Below are 8,062 nucleotides of genomic sequence, written 5' to 3' on the forward strand. Positions count from 1 at the left end.
TATATATATATATATATATATATATATATATAAAAGGAAACTGTTGCAATAATTTTGAGATAATTGAATAATGGTATTGGGATAAAGACAAGTAGACAAATTTTGAATTCATTAGGAGGATGAATTCACAGGACTTGGTGAGCAATTATTCCTCGTATCCACAGAAATGGGGGTAGCCAAAGATGACCCAAAGGTGAGTGTCTTCATGAGGAGCTTGGAGCAAAGGGGATTTACTAAATTATTGGCATACACATATTACATTTAATGGTACAGTTTAGGGGAAATTGGACATAAAAGATCTTTCAGGGGAAAGATCTGGACTAGAGATGTATCACTGCAGAGTTAACAGTCAATGGGTCAGTTAGAATCACATGAGGAGCTTTGAAAAAGACCCATGCAGGTCCTCCACCTCAGGCTTAGTGAAGCCTTGACAGTGGGGGGTACAAGCACTGATTTAAAAAGAATGTGCAAGAGTCCCAGGTAATTGTAATTTACAGCCACTGCTATGGATGGTAATTAAACCTACTAGATGAATGAGATCACCCAAAGACACTATAGCCTCTCAACCTTGGCTACATAATGGAATCACTTGAAAAGCTCTAAAAATTATTACTGTCTAATTTTCCTCCCTAGAGAAACTGATTTAATTGGTTTGCCTATAGCCTGGGAATCAGGATTTGTAAAAACAAACTTTCACTAGTGATTATAATAATAATGAAGGTTGTCAACTGCTAATATACACATAGAAAAGAAAAGAGCCAAGGTCAAAACCCCACTGCTGTGGACTGAATCCTGTGCCCTCCCTAAGCCATTCATATATTGAAGCCCTAACCTCCAGTGTGACTGCATTTAAAGACAAGACCTATAAGAAGGAATTAATGTTAAATGAGGTCAAAGGGGTGGGGCGCTGATCCAATAGGATCAGTGTCCTAAAATGACTCACTGGAAATAACACTGTGCTTGGGCAAATGCTCCTTGGATGGCCTCAAGCACTTGAGCAGGCTCTCTCTCTCTCTCTCTCTCTCTCTCTCTCTCTCTCTCTCTCCCTCCCCCTATCCTTTCCTCCTTCCCCTCTCCCTCCTCTTCCCTCTCTTTCCTCCTCCTTTCCACTCCGTTCCTCCCTTTTGTCTCTCCCAGCCATGTGAGAGCATAATGAGAAGGCAGCTGTCTAAAAGCCAGGAAGAGAGGCTCACCACAAAGGAAATTGGCCAGTACCTTGATCTTGGACTTCCCAGCCTCTAGAATTGTGAAAAATTAAATATCTGTTCTTTATTATTATTTTTTTTAAGTAAGCTCTACACCCAACATGGGGCTTAAACTCACAATCCTGATATCAAGAGTTGTAAACTCGACCAACCAAGCCAGCCAGGCACCCCTAAATTTCTATTCTTTAAATCACTCAGTGTATGCTGTTTTGTTATGGCAGCCTGAGCTTATTAAGACATACTGTGGTACTGAGAAAAGAGGTATTGCTACAAGAAATACCTAAAAATGTGAATATGGCTTTGGAATTGGGTAATAGATAAGAGGCTGGAGGAGATTAGGAATGTATGCTAATAAAAGCCTAGATTTCTAGAAACAGAATGTTGGTAGGAAGAGAGATATTAAAGGCCGTTCATTCTGGTGAAATCTCAGACAGGAATGAGGACCAGGTTATTGGAAACTGGAAGAAAGGTGAATTTTGTATAGAGTGGCAGATAACTTACCTGAATTGTGTTCTAGTGTTTTGTGAAAGGTAGAAATTGTGAGTACAGGAACTGAATATTTAGCTTTGGAGATTTCTAAGCAAAGTTTTGAAGTAATAACTGGGTTTTTCCTGAGTGCTTATAATAAAATGAGAGAAAAAGAAGTGAACTGAAGAGAGAATTATTAAGCAAAAGAAAACCCAGAATTTGATGATTTGGAAAATTCTCACCCTATCCATATGTCAAAAAATGAGAAACGTTGCTCAAAGACAACACTGAAGGTGTGGCTGAACAACAATTTGATAAAAGAGATTATGAATGCAACTCGTGGACTTAATTGGACATTTCAGCAGAAGCCAGGGAGAGACATGGGAATATACCAGCAGAGTCATTGCCAGTTTGAACAAAGGGGACAGATAAAGTGAGACAGAATGAAGGGAGGCTGTCAGATTTTGTGGATTCTACATGATGTGACCATAGAGTTTTTGGGCTCTGAATGGGCACTATTCTTCAAATAAGGGAAGAATGACCCTAAGGCAATTCAGAGGTCACAGGGTTTCCATTCCCACCATAGGTCCATGGCCAGGGCTGCTTCCCTGTTGGTTTCAGAAGGCAGGGCTCCCAGTGGACCTAGAAGGGGGGACATGTAGCCAAAGGGGATTAGTCTTGACCCAGAACATCTAACAAATGGAATTTGCCTTGCTAAGTTTGAGATTTGGTTGGGACCCATCACCTCTTTCTTCTTTCCTATTTCCTATCTGTGACAGAAGTAAGATTATAAGGCAAACTACTGACCCCCAAATTGGAGAGACAGACAGGAAGGTCAGAGAATCTCAACTTATTGGAGCAGAAACTCATTAACAGAAACCTCAGCAAAACCAATGCCAGGGTAGTAAAACCTAAACTGTAATTCATGAATTACACGGAGGCCTCATAGAGGCTCAGTGGGGGCAAGTCATTGAGTTAAAAACTCCAGGGAACCCAGTCATAGGTGGTACAACAATTTGGTTTTGTATCTGTAGGAGTTTTATCAGGTCCTTATAATGAATATCAGAGAAAAATCCCCTTGTGCTTCTGGTAGGGAAAGGGGAAAGGTAACCATTTTGAAACACAACAAAACATTCTGTTATTCTTAATGTAAACTGTCCTCTGGAGAAACTATTTTATCAGACCCTAACCTGCTAGGGTATTATCAGAGCCTAACCTATCTGGGAGAAGGGAAATATCTAACTCCAGCCCCATCTAGCTATCCTGTTCCACAATAGGAGGGGAGAGAGAAAGAAAGAAAGAGAGAGAGAGAGAGAGAGAGAGAGAGAGAGAGAGAGAGAGGGAGAGAGAAGGAGAAAGACTGAAACACTCGTGAAGTACAGAGTCCAAGAAAGAGACTCACCAAAGGTTAAGATCTAATAGGTCTTAAGGACTATAAAATGCTTCCCCCTCCCCATGCCTTACATTATATTATTTAAGCCTATTTACTGCAACTCTTTTTTTCCAGCACATCATGTTCACCATTCAACAACAAAAAAAATACGAGTCATTCTAAAAGATCAAAAAGCAAGCCTGATGAGACTGAACTAGCATCAGAACCAGAGTAAGACATGTCAAGAATGCTGAAATTACTGGAAAGGAGTTTTTTAAAACCATGAATAATATGTTAAAGGCTTTAATGAAAAAAAGTAGACAACATGCAAAAAAAGATAGATAGTATAAGCAAAGAGATGGAAATTCTAAGACAGAATTTTTAAAATGCTAGAGATCAAAAAGTGTATCAGAAATGGAAGAACACCTTTAAAAGGCTCATTAGTAGACTGGACATGGCCGAGGAAAGAATCTCTGAGCTTGAGGACATGACAGTAGAAACTTTTATAACTGAGAAGCAAAGACAAACAAGACTGAAATAAAGCAGAATATCCAAGGACTGCAGGACAACTAAAAAAGGTATAAGATATGCATAATGGGACTATCAGAGCAAGAAGAAAGAGAAAAAGGAAAAGATGCAATAATGACTAAAATTTTCCCCAAGTTAATGTCAGACACCAAACCACAGATCCAGGAAACTCAGAGATATCAAGAAGAATAATTACAAAAAAAAAACGCTACACCTAGGGATATATTTTTCAAACTCCAGAAAGTCAAAGGTAAAGAAAAAATCTTGAAAGAAACAAGAGGAAGAAAAACACTTTACCTACAGAAGAGTAAAGATAAGAATTACATCCAACTTCTCAAAAAACTATGCAAGCAAGAAGAGAATGGAGTTAAATATTAACTGCTGAGAGAAAAAAATAACCCAACAACCTAGAATTCTGTATCGTGTGTAAGTATCTTTCAAAGCTGAAGGAAAAATAAGACTTTCTTAAGTCAACAAAAATTAAAGACTTTTTTTTTTCCAGTCGACCTACCTTGCAAGAAAGGTTAAAAGAAGTTTTTCATAGAGAAGAAAAATGATAAAGGTTGGAAACTTGGATCGACCTAAGAAAGGAAGAGCTCTGGGGGAGAATAAGTGAAAGTAAAATAAAAAGTTTAATTTTTCTCATTCTTAATTGATCTAGTAACAGTTCATTCCGGGATATATATATATATATATATATATATATATATATATATATAATTATATATGTATCATGTGATTGTGTATGCTTATGTATAAGTGAAATGAGTGACAGAAGTAAAACAAGAGAGAGGAGGGAGATATTAGGAATATTTTGTTATTATAGGGTATTCACACTACTCATGAAGCAGTATAGTTTTGTTTAAAGGTACATTCGCCTTAGTTGCAAATCTATATTGTGAATTCCAGAGTAATCACTAAAATTTTTTTTAAATATAATTCATATGATAAGAAAGGAAAGAAAATAGAATCACATCAAATGCTCAGTTAAAACCGTAGAAGGCAGAAAAGGTATGGGAAAAAAAAATTTGGAACAAAGAACAAAGGCAACACATAGAAAACAGTAGCAAACATGGTAGATAGCAATCCAGTCATATCACTAATCACTTTGAACGTTAGTGGCTTAAATCCACTAACTAATAAAAGACAAAGATTGCCAGAATGAATATAAAACACTACCCGGCTGTATATTGTTTACAGAAAACCCACTTTAAATATAAAGACACATATAGATTAAAAGTGAAGGAATGAAGAAAAATATACACTAGTCAGAAGGAAGGAGGAGTAGTTATGTTACTGTCAGACAGGACAGATTCCAAGCAAGGGAAATTATTAGGGATAAAGAGGGACACTAGAATGACACTGGCATTAATACCTCCAAGAAGACATGGTAATTCATAATGTGAATGTACCTAACAACAGAGCATCAAAATACATGAGATAAAAAGTGAAAGAACTGTAAGGAGAAATAGATGAATCCCTATTGTAGCTGGCGACTTTCACACCACTCTGATAGAAATGGACAGATCTATCAGGCAGAAAATCAGTAAGGATATGGTCAAAATCAACAGAGCCATGAATCAACTCAATGTGATTGACATCTATAGACTACTTTATCCAACAGCAGATATTTACACATTTTTTTGCAAGTTTGCATGGAATATTCATGAAGATAAACCATATTCTGGGCCATAAACTATACCTTAACCAATTTAAAAGAAGAGAAATTATATAATGTCTGCTCTCAGACCACAATGACATTAAACTAGAAATCAACAACAGAAAGATAACTGGAAAATTCCAAAGTATTTGGAGGTTAAACAACATACATCTAAATAAAACATACTTCAAAGAAGAAATATCAAGATAAATTTTAAAATATTTTTTTTTAATTTTTTTTAACGTTTATTATTTTTGAGACAGAGAGAGACAGAGCATGAATGGGGGAGGGTCACAGAGAGAGGGAGACACAGAATCTGAAACAGGCTCCAGGCTCTGAGCTGTCAGCACAGAGCCCGACCTGGGGCTCGAACCCACGGACCGTGAGATCATGACCTGAGCCGAAGTCGGATGCTTAACCGACTGAGCCACCCAGGCGCCCCTAAAAATATTTTTTTAAGTTTATTTACTTATTTTGAGAGAGACAGCAGGGGAGGGGCAGAGACAGTGGGAAAGAGAGAGAATCCCAAGTAGGCTCTACACTGTCAGCCCACAGCCTGATGCAAGCCTCGAAACCATGAACCACCAGAATATGACCTGAGTTGAAGTCAGATGCTTAACTGCCTGAGCCACCCAGGTGCCCCAATTTAAAAGTATTTTTAACTAAATATAAATTAAATACAGGCTATCAAAATTCGTGGGATACAGTGAAAGCAGGGCTAAGGGGGAAATTTAGCATTCATTGAATGCATGTATTAGAAAAGAAGAAAGATTTGGAAACTATAATTAAAAAAAATCTTTAAGTTTATTTATTTTGAGAAAGAGACAGAGACAGAGAGAGGGGAAGCTGGGGAGGAGCAGGGAGAGGGAAAGACAGAATCCCAAGCAGGCTCTGTGCTGTCAGCGCAAAACCTGACATGGGGTTTGAACTCACAAACCATGAGATCATGACCTGAGCTGAGATCAAGAGTTGGAGGCTTAACCAACTGAGCCACCCAGGCACCCCTAGAACTTATAATCTAAGTTTCCATTTTAGGAAACTAGAAAACAGAGCAAATTAAATCCAAAGTGAGCAAAAGAAAAAAAAAATAGAGCAGAAATCAATGAAATTGAAAACAGAAAATCAACAAAACCAAAAGCTGCTTCTTTGAAAAGATCATTAAAATTTATAAGTCTCTAAACCATGCTAAGAAAAAAAGAGATGAGACACAAATAACTAATACCAGAAATGAAAGAGGGTACATCACTATGGATCCCATGGACATTAAAAGGATAATAAAGAAATACTGTGAACAACTCTATGAACACAAATTTAATAACCTAGATGAAATGCAGCCCCATTCCTTGAAAGACACAATCTACTAAAACTTAGCAGATATAGACAATCTAAATGGACCTATATTTATTAAAGAAATTGAATCCATAATTAACCTTCCGAAACTGAAAGCACCAGGACCAGATGGATTTGCTGGTAAATTATACCACACATTTAAGGAATAAATTATGGTAATTCTCTACAATTTCTTCAAAAGATAAAAACAGGTAGAATACTTCTTAACTTACTCTATGAGGCCAGCATTATGCTAATACCAAAACCAGACAAACCATAGACCAATAGAAAACTATAGACCAATATCTTGAGCATAAATGTAAAAGTTTTCAACAAAATATCAACAAATCAAAATCAACAGTGTATAAAAAGAACTATACACCATGATCAAGTGGGATTTATATCAGGTATGCAGGGTTGGTTCAACAATTCAAAAATTAATTGATGTAATATATCAACAGGCTAAAGAAGAAAAATCACATGGTCATAGTAATAGCTGCAGAAAAAGCATTTGACAAAATCCAGTACTCATGCATGATAAAGATTCTCAGGAAACTAAAAATAGAGGGGGAACTTCCTCAACTTGATAAGGAATATCTTAGAAAAAAAATCTACAGCTAACATTATACCTAATGATGAGAAACTCAAAGTTTTCCCACTAAAATCAGTAACAATTCAAAATAAAATAATAACATATCACTACATACTTACTGGATTGGCCAAAATCTGGAACACTGACAGCACCAAATGTTGACAATGATGTGAAGCAACAGGAAATCTCACTCACTGCTGGTGGGAATGTAAAACAGTACAGTCACTTTGGAAGACAATTTGGCAGTTTCTTAAGAAACTAAACATACTTTACCATATGATCCAGTAATTACTCCCTTTGGTATTTACCCAAATGAACTCAAAACTTACATTCACACAAAAACTTGCATGTGGATGTTTACAGCAGCTTTCTTTAGAATTATCAAAACCTGGAAGCATTCATGATATCTGTCAGTAGGTGAATGGATAAGTAAACTGTGGTACATCCAGACAAGTGAAAATTAATTATTCAGAATTAAAAAGAAATAAGCCATCAAGTTACAAAAAGACATGAGTGAAACTTTAAAGTCTATTACTAAATGAAAAACACTAGTCTGAAAAGGCTGCCTTATATATGATTCCAACTGTGTGCCTGACTTGTGGAAGAGACAACAAAACTATGGAGGCAGTAAAAAGATTAATAGTTCCAGGGGTTAGGGAGAAGAATGAATAGGCCACGAACAGAGGATTTTTAGGGCAGTGAAACTGCTCTGTCTGGTACTACAATGGACACATGTCGTTATACACTTGTCCAAACCCATAGAATGTATATCACCAAGAGTGAACCCTAGACTATGGACTTTGGGTGATAATGATGTGTGAATGTAATTCCAACAGCTGTAATAAATGTTCTATGCTGGTGGAGGATGTCAACAGAAGGGGAAGTTGTACAGTGTGAGGTAGGCTGCA

The sequence above is a fragment of the Panthera uncia genome (assembly GCF_023721935.1).
Source record: "Panthera uncia isolate 11264 chromosome A1 unlocalized genomic scaffold, Puncia_PCG_1.0 HiC_scaffold_17, whole genome shotgun sequence".
Lineage (NCBI taxonomy): Eukaryota > Metazoa > Chordata > Mammalia > Carnivora > Felidae > Panthera > Panthera uncia.